The 17,046-nt window shown below is 40.7% G+C and overlaps 1 protein-coding gene across 1 annotated transcript in view; it reads right to left on the bottom strand.

The window, feature by feature from the left end:
• LOC126336860 (uncharacterized) overlaps positions 1 to 16,657 on the bottom strand; it is a 94,036-nt gene extending 77,379 nt beyond the window's left edge. The window contains exon 1 of the mRNA XM_050000955.1: positions 16,529 to 16,657. The gene's annotated coding sequence lies outside the window, so the exon portion shown is untranslated. The remainder of the gene's footprint in view (positions 1 to 16,528) is intronic.
• Between the last annotated feature and the right edge of the window lie 389 nt (positions 16,658 to 17,046).

The raw sequence follows: 17,046 nt of genomic DNA, 5'->3' as shown, positions 1-17,046 counted from the left end.
TGAGTGACTTTAGGAGGATACAAAGTAACATATAATTTCCAGTTGGTGTGATGGATTGCAGCTTGCTCTAAATGTAGAAAAATTGTAAGTTATGCGGATGAGTAGGAAAAACAATCCTGTAACGTTCCAATACAGCATTAGTCGTGTGCTGCTTGATGCAGTCACTTCGGGTAAAGCTCTACGCGTCAGGTTGCAAGTCTGTATTAAATGGGATGAGCGCTTCTGGTTGGTAGTCGGGTAGGCGAATGCTCGACTTCTTTTTATTGGAAGAATTTTGGGAAAGTGTAGCTCACCTACAAAGGAGACGGCGCTAGTATGGCCAATTCTTGAGTACTATTCTTTTGTTTGGACGGCCACTAGGTCGGATTAAACGAAGACATTGAGGCAATTCAGAGGCATGCTGCTGGATTTGTTAGTGGTAGTTTCGATCAAAACACAAGAGTTACGGAAAATAATTTTTCATATTGCGGGGCCACAGTCATATTTCTTTAAAGTCAATACCGCTGTAAGACTGTTGTTTTGTTTACAGTGTTACATTTGGTCTTACACAATCATGATTTCGTCTTCAAAGTGCCATTATCAAGTGTTGTACGTATTTTAAATTGCCTAAGATGGCATTCTGTCGTATTAAAATACACTGTTAGACACATTGTCTAAGAGTCGATATTTCTGACCGAGTCTACTGCTTTTTTTCATTACTGAGTACACCATCTTGACTGAATGAAACAAAGCAGTAGGCTCTGCCAAAAATATCGACTCTTAGACAATGTGTCTAATAGTGTATTTCAATAGGACAATATGCCATCTTAGGCAATTTATAACACGTACAACACTTGATAATGGCACTTTGAAGCCGAAATCATGATTGTGTAAGTGTACATGTAACACTGTAAATACACAACAATCTAATGGCGGTACTAACTTTAAAGAGTTGCGGAAAAGCTTCGTGAACCGAAATGGGAATTCCTGAAGGGAGGACGACGCTCTTTTCGCGAGACACTGTTGTGGAAATTTGAAGAACCAGCATTTGTGGCTGATTGCAGATGGATTCTACTGCCACAAACGTATGTTTCGTTTAAGTACCGAGAACATAAGAGAATATGAGGCACGTAGGCAGCCATGTAGACAGTCGTTTTTACCTCGCTTGATTTGCGAGTGGAATAGGAAAAGAAATGACTAGTAGTGATACATTCTATCCTCCACCATGAGCAGTACGGTGTATTGTGGGATATGTATGTAGATGCCGCATTCAAACATTTTAAGCAGCGTGGTCGCTTTGTGTGGGTCAGCTGCATCGTTATTGTAAAATTACTGTAACATAAACGGGACACTTTTCATTAGTGACGTTTATGCTCTTATTTGATATCAGGAGGCACTAAATTAACTGGACTTGACGAATTTCAAGTGTGCTATGCAGAATGTCAGTGATGGCAATTATCACTCGCAGAGTTTTTATTTCTGTCCATGAGCACACTGCAAAAACAGAAATATAAACAAACAGACAAAGAGGTATAGTGTCAGACACTGTCAACAAAATTTTCTTATCGGCATGGGACTGGAATTATCTGTAGTAACATGACGGACTTATACTGCGTCTACATTGTTGTTCGTTTCTAGATGCAGTTGTTTAAATTTTGTTTTGTTTTAGAACACTGTTGATACATCTCGGGTAAGTTACACAGTAGACTTTTTGCTTTAGCATTTTGTCTTTGACTAGCAGCTATCTGTTCAAAAATGGGTCTGAGCACTATGGGACTTAACTTCTGAGGTCATCAGTCCCCTAGAACTTAGAACTACTTAAACCTAACTAAACTAAGGACATCACACACATCCATGCCCGAGGCAGGATTCGAACCTGCGACCGTAGCGGTAGCGCGGTTCCAGACTGAAGCGCCTAGAACCGCTCGGCCACTTCTGCCGACAACAAAAATTTTTTCTCTTAAGGTTACTGCCTGGTGAACAATTGAGTATCTGACGTACATATGAGATACGACTGTTGTGTTCACATCTGAACGTGGATGAAAGAGGAATTAACTGCTTTGACTTACGTATCATAACACACAACAGAATTCATATATTCAAAATTGAAAGAAATGATCAATGCCGTAAACGTCAAGGTATCATGTCGCTATAAAATTAAATAATAAACAGCGGGATTCACAAAAGAGACAAGATACTGTTGAACAAGGAGCATACCAAAAAAGAAGAAAGAACCACATTGCCACATATTACAGTAGCCTGCGACTTTCTCGCGTCTATGGTTATTTATAATAAACAAAATACAGAAAACTAAAGGGTATAACTGACAAACCAAAAACCACGCTTAAGGTTTTCAAAAAAGGGAACGTAGCGGACCCCATTACTAAAAACAAGTAACAATGTCAGCAGACCATTTTTTTTACAATATTTGATGCCAAAGTAGCATTCCATACAGCTGTAGTATGTTACAAAAGTATTTTCAGCCATAGTGGCTATGTTTCGTGAACCGTGACTGTGTATGGCCGCGCGGGTCATTACACCAGTGATGCAAGTGAAGCAGCAAGATGATGAAATCGTACTTGATCAACTGTCATAAAAGCCTTTCTCACTATTTTCGCAACACATAACTGATGCAAATCTATATGCGTCCTATACAGGCTATGATATCACACATAGTCAACTACAAGGAAGAAAACCAGCAGAAGACATCACTGATTTCGATTTCTTGCCATAACTGCCCCCCCAATGGACAAGGAGTTCTAGATTAATCTAGTTTACGACTGTTTAAGTAACATTTCTCTGTATATATGTGTAAACTACTGAAGATGAACGGAACATGTTCGAAACGCGTTGTATTATGCTAGATTAAACATAAAATAAAAAAGTGACTGGTAGCAGAAATTAGAAATAAATGTTAGAAAAGGCTGTAAACCTCTTGAAAATACAAGGTAGAAACAATATTCTCTGATGCAACAATCGGCGATAGAAACCAATATACAATGTAAACCGTGGTCATCGCCCGTTTTCACATCCCGGAATCTAGAAACAAACCTGGTGGAATGTTTCACATTTTACCGAAGACCAACGGTCCGGTTTTTATGCGTAAGTTATTCAGACAATTACTACACATTACAGATTAGCACTAAACACAACACAGCTACTGGGTAGGAGAACAAAATGTTTAAGTTCTTCATCTATTAAATTAAAGTAATAAAGGAGATTTGTTGGAAGAACTGAAGAAAGTTTGACATTGAAGATAAAATCTTACTGAGGCTGTGAAAATGAGTCAGTAAATTTCTTTGTAGGTTCTTAACACAACAAAATAAGACCGTGGAATGTAAAAATAAATAACTGTCTCTTTGTTGTACAAGTAAATAATATAAATGATACTGTATAATATGAAGTTACGAAAATGACAATGGTCCAGCCCACGATATATCTGCCGTGAGATTTTATATTATAAACTGTCCTGTTCAGTGATTCATTTACACGATAAATCTAGTACCTGCATATTAACCATGAAAAGTTAGTTTAGACTAAAATTCTTATCAATAAGCAAGCATAAGGCCTCACTGTACAGTATATTTCGATCGATTTCAATATTTGATACCACCAAATACATATTAACGAAAAATCATATACTGTGTTGGAAACCTTCTTTAGTAATACTGTAGGCGTTGTATTATTGGGCTGAGAAGTGTTTCATTTTCCACTTGCGTCACATGTATACATGCTTACAATCGCAGCTCAGGCCATAGTTGAAGGAATAGTGAGAATTACTTTCTAATTTCTAAGTATTTACGGGAGAAGAAACTTCAGAATCGATTAATTTTCTCGTTTTCGTGTTGCGCCGAAGCTACCAAAACGACGCAACAGTCCACGCAAGAAAATATCACGTTTAGGATTACACACGCTTGATAATGGCGACTACTTTCTGAAACTTGCGTGCGTTTGATAAGTTATATAAATGAAGATCGTCACTGGTAACAGGTAATATGATTTTTGTGAAAAAAATGAAACTTTAAGAAGGTAAATTACGACAGTGAAATCCTTGGTTTACCCAGCGAGCGGAAAAGAACGTGACATTGTGTTTCCAACAAAAGCTGTATTAGGTTTAACTAACATGAGCACACGTAACTAAGACCACACACAGTATTCAGATCACAGCACAACAAACAGTTACCTCTATCTTTCTCATATCTGCTCATATCTGTTGGGTTAATGCAGGTAGCATGTTTCTCACTATCTTCATTTGTCGGAGCACTTTATTCTGGTATAAGTGCACTACAAGTTTGTACGGTGCTGATAAGAGTTTCAAGAACACTATGGCTACAGCTTATCAGCGTGTCTAGAGACGCTTCGTTTATGGTTAGCGGTAGAGGGATAAGTCATTATTGTTCCTGGTTTCTTCAGAAATAACCTTTACGAAAGAATTTGAACATATCCGCATATTTAATTGTCTAACATTCAACCTTTTTCTGTTTCGGATCTTTGAGACTGAGAAGCATGTAACATAAAAATAATTAACGTCGCCGAGGAGTATCAAGAGATGTGTACTGCAACGCTAACCCGTTATGTAACCTATATCGTTATCATAGGAAATTTCCAAGACCTATACTTCTAGAATGGCTCTTTTGAAGTGTCATGAAATACCAAGTGCAATTTCTGAACTTACCAACAGTCATATTTTTGCCCTTTAGGAAGCTATTTTTGCTTGTCTATCCTGTTTGTATGTTTTCCAGTAGTTATGAGGGCTTACGAGATTATCTTAATTTACGAATTGCTTTTCTGGAACTCTGATGACAAGTCACCTGTTGTTGTTGTTGTTGTTGTGGCCTTCAGTCCTGAGACTGATTTGATGCAGCTCTCCACACTATCCTGTGCAAGCCTCTTCATCTCCGTATAACGGACTGCAACCTACATCCTTCTGAATCTGCTTAGCGTATTCATCTCTTGGTCTTCCTCTACGATTTTTACCCTCCACGCTTCTCTTCAGTATTAAATTGGTAAATTGGTGACCCCTTGATGCCTCAGAACGTGACTAACCAACCGATCCCCTCTTCTCGTCAAGTTGTGCCACTCCCCAATTCTATTCAGTACCTCCTCATTAGTTACAAGATCTACCTATCTAATCTTGAACGTGCTTCTGTAGCACCACATTTCGAAAGCTTCTGTTCTCTTCTTGTCTAAACTGTTTATTGTCCATATTTCAGTTCCATACATGGCTGCACTCCATACAAATACTTTCAGAAACGACTTCCTGACACTCAAATCTATACTCGATGTTAACAAATTTCTCTTCTTCAGAAACGCTTTCCTTGCCATTGCCCGTCTACATTTTATATCCTCTCTACTTCGACCATCATCAGTTTTTTTGCTCCCCAAAGAGCAAAACTCCTTTACTACTTTTAGTGTCTCATTTCCTAGTCTAATTCCCTCAGCATCGGCTGATTTCATTCGACTACATTCCATTATCCTCGTTTTGCTTTTGTTGATATTCATCTTACATCCTCCTTTCAAGACACTGTCCATTCCGATCACCTGCTCTTCCATGTTATTTGCTGTCTCCGACAGAATTACAATGTCGTCGGCAAACCTCAAAGTTTTTATTTTTTGTCCATGGATTTTAATTCCTACTCCGAATTTTCCTTAGTTTCCTTTACTGCTTGCACATATACAGATTGAATAACATTGTAAGGTGTCAGGCAAATCCAACACCTTCCATGAAAACCCTGACATGATAAGCAAATCCAGTAATATGTCACATAGCTCCGAATAAATCGTGACATTAAATTAACCAAAGTAATACGAGTAACGAGTAAGCAAATGGAAAACCACAGACTAACACAAGAATGCCTAAATGCATGTCGTACCTTCCCACCGTGAGGCAGACGCAGTTCCGAGGGGAGAAACGAGGACAGAAGCCGAGAGCAGAACCGTGTTAAGCTAGAAGGCCCTACGATAAGGGAAGGTCTGGACACCTACGGCGCCAGCTAACCAGTAGGGCCACACAACCCGCATGTTTTTGCGTCTCAGGTACGTCAAGGACCACCCCCCAGCCCATGTTAAAAGCTAGAGCCCTCCAGAAAAACAGTATAGATCTTACGATAACACAAAAAGCGCCACTACCACCCGCAAGTTTTAGCGTGAGACTTTTTCGTGTCTCAGGTACGTCAAGGACCACCCCCCCCCCCCCCCCCCAGCCCATGTTAAAAGATAGAGCCCTCCAGAAGAACAGTATAGATCTTACGATAACGCTAAAAGGACCACACCAGCTGCAGGTTTTAGCGTGAGACTTTTTAGCGTCTCTGTTACGTTGCAAACTTTAAAAACATTGCCCCACCACGAAAAGTATAACGTTTCTCATTGGATAGACAGAATTTTTGTAGGCGGAGCTTAAGGTTATCATTGAGACCCTGATTGGTCAGATGAAAACACAGCCAGATAGTTTTTTTAACCAACTTCGGTAAATTGTAGTAAGGAGAAGTCAAGAGAGTTAGTTCCGAGACGGCGAGCTGGATGGCTGGTGCGCCGGCCGCTGTCGCCCTGACGCTGCCTAAACATCGACAAGGTAATGAACGCACGCGATGCCGCATTTTTGAGCGCATAACGCTTCACTCAGAACTGCAGAAGACTCATCTGTTACACCCCTTTTTGCGTAATACTAGTGTCGATCGTTAATTAAAACTCATGGTGTTCACATTTGCCACTTGAAGAACAGATCTGAAACGCGATGATTTTTCTTTTATATAGTTATAGAGAAGCCACATCAGCCACTGTAATTTACGACAAGTTAAATAAGTAATTAAAGATAATTGAGGGTCACTGTAGACCATTTTGATAGTTGTAGACCATTTTGATAGTTTTCTCTTTTGTGAAACTTAAATTAAACCGAGATTATAGATGTGATATGGCATAGGTCATCCTTCGATCGATTGTAGAACTTGGAAACCCATTAAGGGAATATTCGTTCACATTTTTGTTGAACGCAGTTGGTTTTTACCATCCTGTATTAAAACATTTCCTTTTATCAATAGAGCAATTTATAACGATGTTTTGTGAGTAGAATAAAATTTCCAATGGTAAACTTAACTGCTTTTTCGACGCTATTTTACCAGCTAACTAAAAATAGGAAAGCCTTGAACCCTTTCCACTAAATTTAGTTAGTATTAAGATTCTTTTACAGGGAGTGCAGTGGAGCTGACGCTGAGATAATTAAGTATTTGGTTATATCATCGCTAGTCTCACTGAACTCTTCTGAATTCTACATGTCGTGTGTGGTCTGGCGTCTCCTTACCAGCAACAGGTCCCAGGTTCAAACTAGTTAATTCCCTAAAAAATACGCTCAGAGCGTCGTTGCGCGAAAGTGGGAGGGAGACACGATATAGTACAAACAGACACCACCATGAATGTTCAGAACATCGGGGAGAGGCTATAACCCTGTCTCACTCCCTTCTCGACCACTGCTTCCTTTTTGTGTCCCTCGACTCCTATAACTGCCATGTAGTTGCTCCCTGTATTTTACCCCTGCCACCTTCAGAATTTGAAACAGAGCATTCCAGTCGACATTGTCAAAAGCTTTCTCAAAGTCTACAAATGCTAGAAACGTAGGTTAGCCTTTCCTTAACATATCTCATAAGATAAGTCGTAGGGTCAGTATTGCCTTGCGTGTTCCAACATTTCTACGGAATCCAAACTGATCTTCCCCGAGGTCGGCTTCTACCAGTTTTTCCATTTGTTTGCAAATCATTTGTATAATTAGTTTGCAACTATGACTTATTAAACTGATAGTTTGGTAATTTTCACACCTGTCAGCAACTGCTTTCTTTGGGATTGGAATTATTATATTCTTCTTGAAGTGTGAAAATATTTCGCCTGTCTCATACATCTTGCTTACCAAATGGAAGAGTTGTCATGGCTGGCTCTCCCAAGGCTATCAGTAGTTCTAGAAGAATGTTGTCTACTTCCGAGGCCTTATTTCGACTTAGGTCTTTGAGTACTCTGTCAAATCCTTCACGCTGTATCATATTTCCCATTTCATCTTCATCTACGTCCATTTCCTTAATATATTGCCCTCAAGTACATCGTCCTTGTATAAATCCTCTATATACTCCTTCCATCTTTCCGTTTTCCCTTCTTTGCTTAGGACTGGGTTTCCATCTGAGCTCTTAGTATTCATACCCTTATCTCCAAAGGTCTCTTTAATTTTCCCGTAGGCAGTATCTATATTACTTCCAGTAATACATGCTCCTACATCCTTACATTTGTCCTCTATCCATCCCTGCTTAGCCATTTTGCACTTCCTATCGATCTCGTTTTTGAGACTTTTGTATTCCTTTTCAACTGTTTCATTTACTGCATTTTTATATTTTCTCCTTTCATCAATTAAATTCAATATTCCTTCTGTTACCCATGGATTTCAACTAGCTGTCGTCTTGCTACCTACTTGATCCTCTGCTGCCGTCACTATTTCATCTGTCAAAGCCACCCATTCTTCTTCTACTGTATCTCTTTCACCGGTTTTTGTCAATCGTTCCCTAATGCTCTCGCTGGAACTCCCTATAACCTCTAGTTCTTTCATTTTATCCATGTCCCATCTCCTTAAATTCCTACCTTTTTGCGTTCATAACCAGTAAATTGTAGTCAGAGTCCACATCTGCCCCTGGAAATGTCTTAGAATTTAAAACCTGGCTCCTAAATCTCTGTCTTACCATTTTATAATCTTTCTGAAACCTTCCAGTGTCTGCAGGCCTTTTCCATGAAAACAGCCTTCTTTTATGATTCTTAAACCAAGTGTTAGATACGATTAAGTTGTGCAAAATTCTATCAGGCGGCTTCCTCTTTCATTCCTTACCTGCAGTCCATGTTCACCGACTACTTTTCCCTCTCTTCCTTTTCCTGCTATCGAATCCCAATCCCCCATGACTACAAAATTTTCGTCTCCCTTAACTATCTGAATAATTCATACATTTTTTCAATCTCTTCATCATCGGCGGAGCTAGTTGGCATATAAACGCATACTATTGTAGTAGGCATGGACTTCGTGTAGCCGGCCGAGGTGGCCGTGCGGTTCTAGGCGCTACAGTCTGAAACCGCACGACCGCTATGGTCGCAGGTTCGAATCCTGCCTTGGGCATGTATGTGTGTCATTTCCTTAGGTTAGTTAGGTTTAAGTAGTTCTAAGTTCTAGGGGACTAATGACCTTAGAAGTTAAGTCCCATAGTGCTCAGAGCCATTTTGAGCTTCGTGTTTATCTTGGCTACAATAATGCGTTCACTATGCTGTTCATAGTAGTTTACTCGCATCCCTGTTGTTTTATTCAGTATTAAACCTACTCCTGCATAACCCTTATTTAATTTTCTATTTGTAATCCTGTATTCACCTGACCAGAAATGTTGTTTCTCCTGCCAGCGAACTTCACTAATTCCCGCTATATATAACTTTAACCTATCCATTTCCCATTTTAAATTTCTTAACCTACCTGTCCGATTAAGAGATCTGACATTCTATACTCCTGTCCGCAGAACGCGATTTTTGTTTCTGCTTTTAACGACATCCTCCTGAGTAGCCCCCGCCCGGAGATCCGAATGGGGGACTATTTTATCTCCGGAATATTTTACCCAAAAGGATGCCATCATCATTTAATCATACAGTAAAGCTGCATGTCCTCCGGAAAAATTACGGCTGTAGTTTCCCCTTGTTTTCAGTCGTTGGCAGTACCTGCACAGCAAGGCCGTTTTGGTTTGTGTTACAAGGCCAGATGAGTCAATCATCCAGACTGTTGTTTCTGAAACTACTGAAAAAGCTACTGCACCTCTTCAGGAACCACAAGTTTGTCTGGTTTCTCAACAGATACCCCTCCCCTAGAAGACTACCGATTTCCTGCATGGAATCACTCAGTTACACTGCATGTAACCCGTGCTGGTTCTGTAAACATATTTCTCTTTCTGCTGTCATCCATATTATTACAAGGAAACAACCTTTAGGAAACAGCTGCTGACGTCTGACATTCTATAACAGCCGCATAACTATTAAATATTTGTGGCGATTTTGCTTTTAACGTCCCTTGGACAGGCAGTGGTCCCATTGTGGATTGCGTCCCTTTCAAAAAAACCATAATGCCACATGCCTTGAGCGAACTAATTATGGACAACCTGAACTGAATTGCCAGACGGGTAATTTCACTCTTTTCTCAATTAATATGTCCTGTGAGGATCTGATCACTGCACCACCTCTCTTGTTTTTTGCAACGTTTCGTCCACATCTTCGCTGGACTGGAGCGCTTTGTTGCGTATGAACTGTTCTTTACATATGACACTTCATAATGACACGACTACTTTTGTAACCAATTATGCGAATAAAGAATGGTAAAAGTGTACTGAGGCTGGAGCGTTGATTGTTTAAGAATTTCCGGCATCAACTCACAAACTGCGAAATTTCTTCCAAATGCACACAGAAAACTAATCGGCTTTGTTTTATAGAATGTAATGATTAAGAAGTTATTTCCCTTGGATGTGTAAGAATATGCTGTTAACGTTACTCGAGATGGAAAATACTTGAAGCAGAATGTCGCAAGTGAAGAAAGCTGATCCCCATCCCATATTGCACCCAACCTGCGATCCAATCTATTGCACGCTTCTGAAACTGTACGTCGTGAACAAAGCATTACAAAGACGTCGAATATGGAGAGAGTGAGAGTAATTTAGAATGCACTGGTAGGATTTGAAACATGATGCTGTAGAGGGTAATCGAAGAAGGAAGGGAGATCTGAGTTTAACGTCCCGTCGACATGGTAGTCATTAAAGACGGAACACAAGTTCGTATTTAGGAAGGGTGGGGAAGGAAATCGGCCGTTTCCCTAAAAAAACAACCTTTACAGCGAAGAAAATGGAGTACTCACATTGATGAACTTCAGTGTGGTAGACATAAAGCGCGAGAAAGATCAACACTACAAGGATCTAATATTGACGATAATATTAGACACGACAGAATAGAGTAGCGCCTGTGTCGTTACGAAGAACAATGCGTCGCTCTCTCCGACATGCATGTATGTGCGAAGGAGCAGGTACTACGGCGATTTCAGGCGTTATGAGAGACATGAATTGTATTCAAAGTTGCGAATACGAACAACCATGAGCTGTATAAGGTAATGACGACCTTGAAATCGCTGTTGCAGGAGCAACAAAAAAAAAAAAATGCCAAATTTAAAAGAACGCAAAATCCCCAAGATTGGAAAAGTTTTGCAGAAGTTCGAAATTAGTGCGCAGTTCAGTGCGAGATGCTTTCAATAATTTCCACAACGAAAATCTGTCTGGAAATCTGACAGAAAACTCAAAGAGATTCATACATAAAGCACACCAGTCGCAAGGCGCAATCAGTACCTTCACTGCGTGATAACAACGGTGAATTCACTGATGACAGTGCCAGTAAAGCAGAGTTATCAAACACGTTTTTCCGAAACTCCTTCACCAAAGAAGACGAAGTAAATATTCCTGAATTCCAGCCAAGAACAACTGCCAAGATGAGAAACATAGAAGTAGATATGTTCGGTGTAGCAAAGCAGCTTAAATCACTTAATAAAGGCAAGGCCTCCGGTCCAGACTGTATACCAGTTAGGTTCCTTTCAGAGTGCACTGGTACAATAGCTCCACGTATAGCAGTTACATACAAGCGCTCGCTCACAGAAAGATCCGTACCTAAAGACTGGAAAATTGCTGAAGTCACACCAATACCCAAAAAGGGAAATAGGAGTAATCCGTTGAATTACTGGGCCATATCACTAACGTTGATGTGCAGTAGGGTTTTGGAACATATACTGTATTCGAACATTATGAAGTACCTCGAAGAAAACGATTTATCGACACATAGTCAGTAAGGTTTCAGGAAATTTCGTTCTTGCGGAACACAACTAGCTCTTTATACTCATGAAGTAATGACTGATGTCGACAGGGGGTGTTAAATTGATTCCATATTTTTAGATTTCCAGAAGGCTTTCGACAACGTTCGTCACAAATGTCTTCTAACCAAACTGCGTGCCTATGGAATATCGCGTCAATTGTGCTACTGAATTCGTGGTTTCCTGTCAGAAAGGTCACAGTCTGTAGTAATAGACGAAAAGTCATCGAGTAAAAGAATATACGGCGTTCCCCACGATGTGTTGTAGGCCCTCTATTGTTCCTGATCTATATTAACGACATAGACAATCTGAGCAGCCCTCGTAGATTATTTGCAGAAGATGCTGTCATTTACCGTCTTGTAAACTCATCAGACGACCAAAACGAATAGCAAAATGGTTTAGATAAGATATCTGTGTAGTGCGAAAAGTCGCAGTTAACCCTGAATAAGAAAAGTGTGAAGTTATTCACAAGAGTACTAAAAGAAATCCGCTAAATTTCGATTACTTGATAACTCACACAAACTTGAAAGCTGTAGATGCAACTAAATACTTAGGCATTACAATTACAAATAACCGAAATTTGAAAGATCACACAGATATGTTGTGGGTAGAGCAAACCAAAGACTGCGATTCATTGGCAGAACATTAGAAGGTGCAACAGATCTCCTAAAGAGACAGCTCTCAGCCCGCTCGTCAATCCTGCTCTGGAGTATTGCTGTGCGGAGTGGGACCCGTATCAGGTGGTTCTGACGGATAACATCGAAGGGCAGCTCGTTTTGTATTATCGTGAAATAGGGGAGATAGTGCCACAGATATGACGTGTGAATTGGAATGGAAATCATTAAAACACAGTCGTTGATCTTTTCATGAAATTTCAATCACCAGTTTTCTCCTCCGATTGCGAAAACATTCTCTTAGCACCAACTTACACAGGGAGAATTGATTATCACGATAAAATAAGGGAAATCAGGGCTTGCACAGAAAAATTTAAGTGTTCGCTTTTCCTGCGCGCCATTCGCGAGTGGATCGGTAGAGAGACAGCTTGAAGGTGGTTCCTTGAACCCTGTGCCACGCACTTTATTGTGAGTAGCACAGCAATCACGTAGATGTAGATGAAAATTTATGCCGGGTTGGTACTCGAACCTGAATTTTCTGCTCTGCTCGAGCGCTTGCTTTAAACGGTTTGACTGTCCGTGTGCGACTCACGGCCAGATCCAAACTTCCAGATGTGGTTGTTACTGCGGTACAACCTGTACTCGTACACACATTATAATTCCCGTACAAGGGAGGACATTTTAATTGAAAGTCTTTGCCCGATATCGGCGGATAAATATGATATTGCAATGCCTGTGTGATTAAAGAGAATGAAGCAATGTTCCTTTAGACAGCGGCAGTATTACACAACACTGTGGTTCACATCATAGCAATGGGCTGCAACAGACTGCTTAAATTTTCAGCAAGTCATTACATCACATATCGAGAAATACATTATGTCCTTCGATTGATATCATGCCATTCTCCGTATATTCGTTACTTTATCTTGTAGAATGAGCAGACGAAAATTTACGGAAAAGCGTACAAATAGGAAAGACAAAGATAAAAGACTTTCTAAAGGGCAGCATTGTAACTGTTGCTTCTTTCAGAAATTAATCTTGGTACCTCAGGACTCTGCGTAATGTCAATTCAAGAAGCACAGGCCTTGAATGGTTCTTCTGAAACTTGAAGGCTGTAAATTCAACTAAGTACTTACGGATTACAACTACAAATAACCTAAATTGGAACGATCGCATAGATAATGTTGTGGATAGAGCAAACCAAAGACTGCGATTCATGGGCAGAACACTCAGAAAGTTCAACAATTCTACTATTGACGGCTTACACTAAATAGACTGCTTGCACCATGCTTGTCCGCCCTCATCTGGAGTATTGCAGTGCGATGTGGGATACATATGAGATGGGACTGGCGAAGGGCATCGAAAAAATTCAAAGAAGGACAGCTCGTTTTGTACATTCACGAAATAGGGAAGAATGTAACGGCTATGTTATGTGAGTTGGGTGGCAATCATTAAAGCAAAGACGTTGTTCACTGCGGCGAGAACTTTTCACGAAATTTCGGCCTCGGATTTTCTCCCCCAAATCTGAAAATATTTTGTAGATGACCACCTACATAGAGGGAAATGATCGTTGTAATAAAATAAGAGAAATGGGAACTCGCACAGTAAGATTTAAGTGCTCGTTTTTCCCGTGCGCCGAAAGTTAAATGACAGAGAAATATCATGACAGTGTTTCGATGACCCTCTCCGAGGCACTTAATTGTGAAGTGCAGAGTAATCGTGTGGATGTAGATGTGTATATAGAAAGCTTCAATTTCACGTAGCTAGGCGGTAGACTCTTGTAGAATTACAATAGTGGCGAAATATTCCTATAACACGCACTGATTTCACATATGGCACGTAGCATAATGCGGTCCTCCCTTGTTTCATATACAGGGTGTTACAAAAAGGTACGTCCAAACTTTCAGGAAACATTTCTCACATACAAAGAAAGAAAATATGTGGACATGAGTCCGGAAACGCTTACTTTCCATGTTTTATTACTTCTCTTCAAATCACATTAATCATGGAATTGAAACACACAGCAACAGAACGTACCAGCGTGACTTAAACACTTTGTTACAGGAAATGTTCAAAATGTCCTCCGTTAGCGAGGATACATGCTCCACCCTCCGTCGCATGGAATCCCTGATGCGCTGATGCAGCCCTGGAGAATGGCGTATTGTATCACAGCCGTCCACAATACGAACACGAAGAGTCTCTACATTTGGTACCGGGGTTGCGTAGACAAGAGCTTTCAAATGCCCCCATAAATGAAAGTCAAGAGGGTTGAGGTCAGGAGAGCGTGGAGGCTACGGAATTAGTCCGCCTCTACCAATCCATCGGTCACCGAATCTGTTGTTGAGAAGCGTACGAACACTTCGACTGAAATGTGCAGGAGCTCCATCGTGCATGAACCACAGGTTGTGTCGTACTTGTAAAGGCACTTGTTCAAGCAGCATAGGTAGAGGACCCCTTATGAAATCATGATAACGTGCTCCATTGAGCATAGGTGGAAGAACATGGGGCCCAATCAAGACGTCACCAACAATGCCTGCCCAAACGTTCACAGAAAATCTGTGTTGATGACGTGATTGCACAATTCCGTGCGAATTCTCGTCAGCCCACACATGTTGAAGTGTACCGGTGGAGGTCAATCAGCTGCTGATAGTGCCTGCACACGCTGTACATGGTACGGAAACAACTGGTTCTCCCGTAGCACTCTCCATACAGTGACGTGGTCAACGTTACCTTGTACAGCAGCAACTTCTCTAATGCTGACATTAGGGTTATCGCCAACTGCACGAAGAATTGCCTCGTCCATTGCAGGTGTCCTCGTCGTTCTAGCTCTTTCCCAGTAGCGAGTCATAGGCTGGAATGTTCCGTGCTCCCTAAGACGCCGATCAATTGCTTCGATCGTCTTCCTGTCGGGACACCTTCGTTCTGGAAATATGTCTCGATACAAACGTACCGCGCCACGGCTATTGCCCCGTGCTAATCCATACATCAAATGGGCATCTTCCAACTCCTCATTTGTAAACATTGCACTGACTGCAAAACCACGTTCGTGATGAACACTAACCTGTTGATGCTACGTATTGATGTGCTTGATGCTAGTACTGTAGAGCAATGAGTCGCATGTCAACACAAGCACCGAAGTCAACATTACCTTCCTTCAATTGGGCCAACTGGCGGTCAATCGAGGAAGTACAGTACATACTGACGAAACTAAAATGAGCTCTAACATGGAAATTAAGCGTTTCCGGACACATGTCCACATAACATCTTTTCTTTATTTGTATGTGAGGAATGTTTCCTGAAAGTTTGGCCGTACCTTTTTGTAACACTCTGTAGAATTCATATGCTGTTGAAAATACGTGTGGAGTGTGTATAAACACTTCCCGATCAAATTTTCTTTCAACGTGTGTACTTGAAAACTTGGTACTTGCTGCGAAGCAAGATGCCGCAGAGAATCTCAGAAACGTTTTGGATGCTGTCACATGTATCAAAGCTAAAAACTGCAGAAAGTTTTCGATGCAGTTGAACCGCAGTCATGAATACTTTCTAAAAGAGTAAACCGCCATTTGACTCTGTGTTATTATATTTATCTTTCGTACTATCTCGATTCGGCTTTTATGCCATTATCAAGTACAGTACTAAAAGTTCTGAGACCGTTATTAAGTCATCTCTTTTAAGGCATCACGTCTTTAAGATGTAATTATCAAAGGCAAGGCTTTAACAGTTACATCTTAAAGACTCGTGTTAGCCTAGTTATAATAATAATAATAATAATAATAATAATAACGCAAAATCAAATGGCGGATAACTCTTTCAGAAAATGCTGTATAGCAGTTTGTGAAAACTGCCTAGTAGTAACATTAGTAATCAGTGGTAATCATTAGTACGCTCTACATGCAATGAAGAGTGTCAAATCTTTGCGCCTTTTTCTGAAGCAACATAGTCATAAAAGCAACAGATGCACAACTGCATTCTACGTCGGGTGACCCGAAAACTATACGTAGTAGCACATATGCTGGAGGTGAGTCAGACGATTACTTACTTTACGCAGATAAACTGTGGCGGCTTCGTAGGACGGACGCAGTCAGCCCTGCTAATACAGGTGCTAAGAACCCACTCGCGTCTGTTCTCTTGACACACTTTCCCATCCAGATGACAGGCACCAGCGTGGCTGTCTGAAGTAAATAAGCCTTGCACGATCACCTCCTTTCTCATAATCTTATCGCTTTCTGTTGAACGCTTATCGCCGATAAAGACCTCTCCCCTCAGTCACTGTCTGGCGCTTAGGAAGTTACTGAGTCAGTACAAAGATACATTTTCACCAAATGTCAAAGATATAGTTACACTGAGGTGATAGCGATAAGCACTTATATAGATGATATACAGATGGCGGTAGTATCCTGTACACACCGTATAAAAGGGCAGTGCACTGGAGGAACTATCATTTGTTTTCAGGTGATTCACGCGGAAAGGTTTCCGACATGATTATGACTGCACGACGTGGATTAACAGACTTTGAACGCGGACTAAATTTAGGGCACTACCTCTCACCACGGACAA

Source organism: Schistocerca gregaria, chromosome 2 (assembly GCF_023897955.1).
Source record: "Schistocerca gregaria isolate iqSchGreg1 chromosome 2, iqSchGreg1.2, whole genome shotgun sequence".
In the NCBI taxonomy this organism is placed as follows: Eukaryota; Metazoa; Arthropoda; class Insecta; order Orthoptera; family Acrididae; genus Schistocerca; species Schistocerca gregaria.
This window is presented reverse-complemented; position numbering and strand designations above follow the sequence as displayed.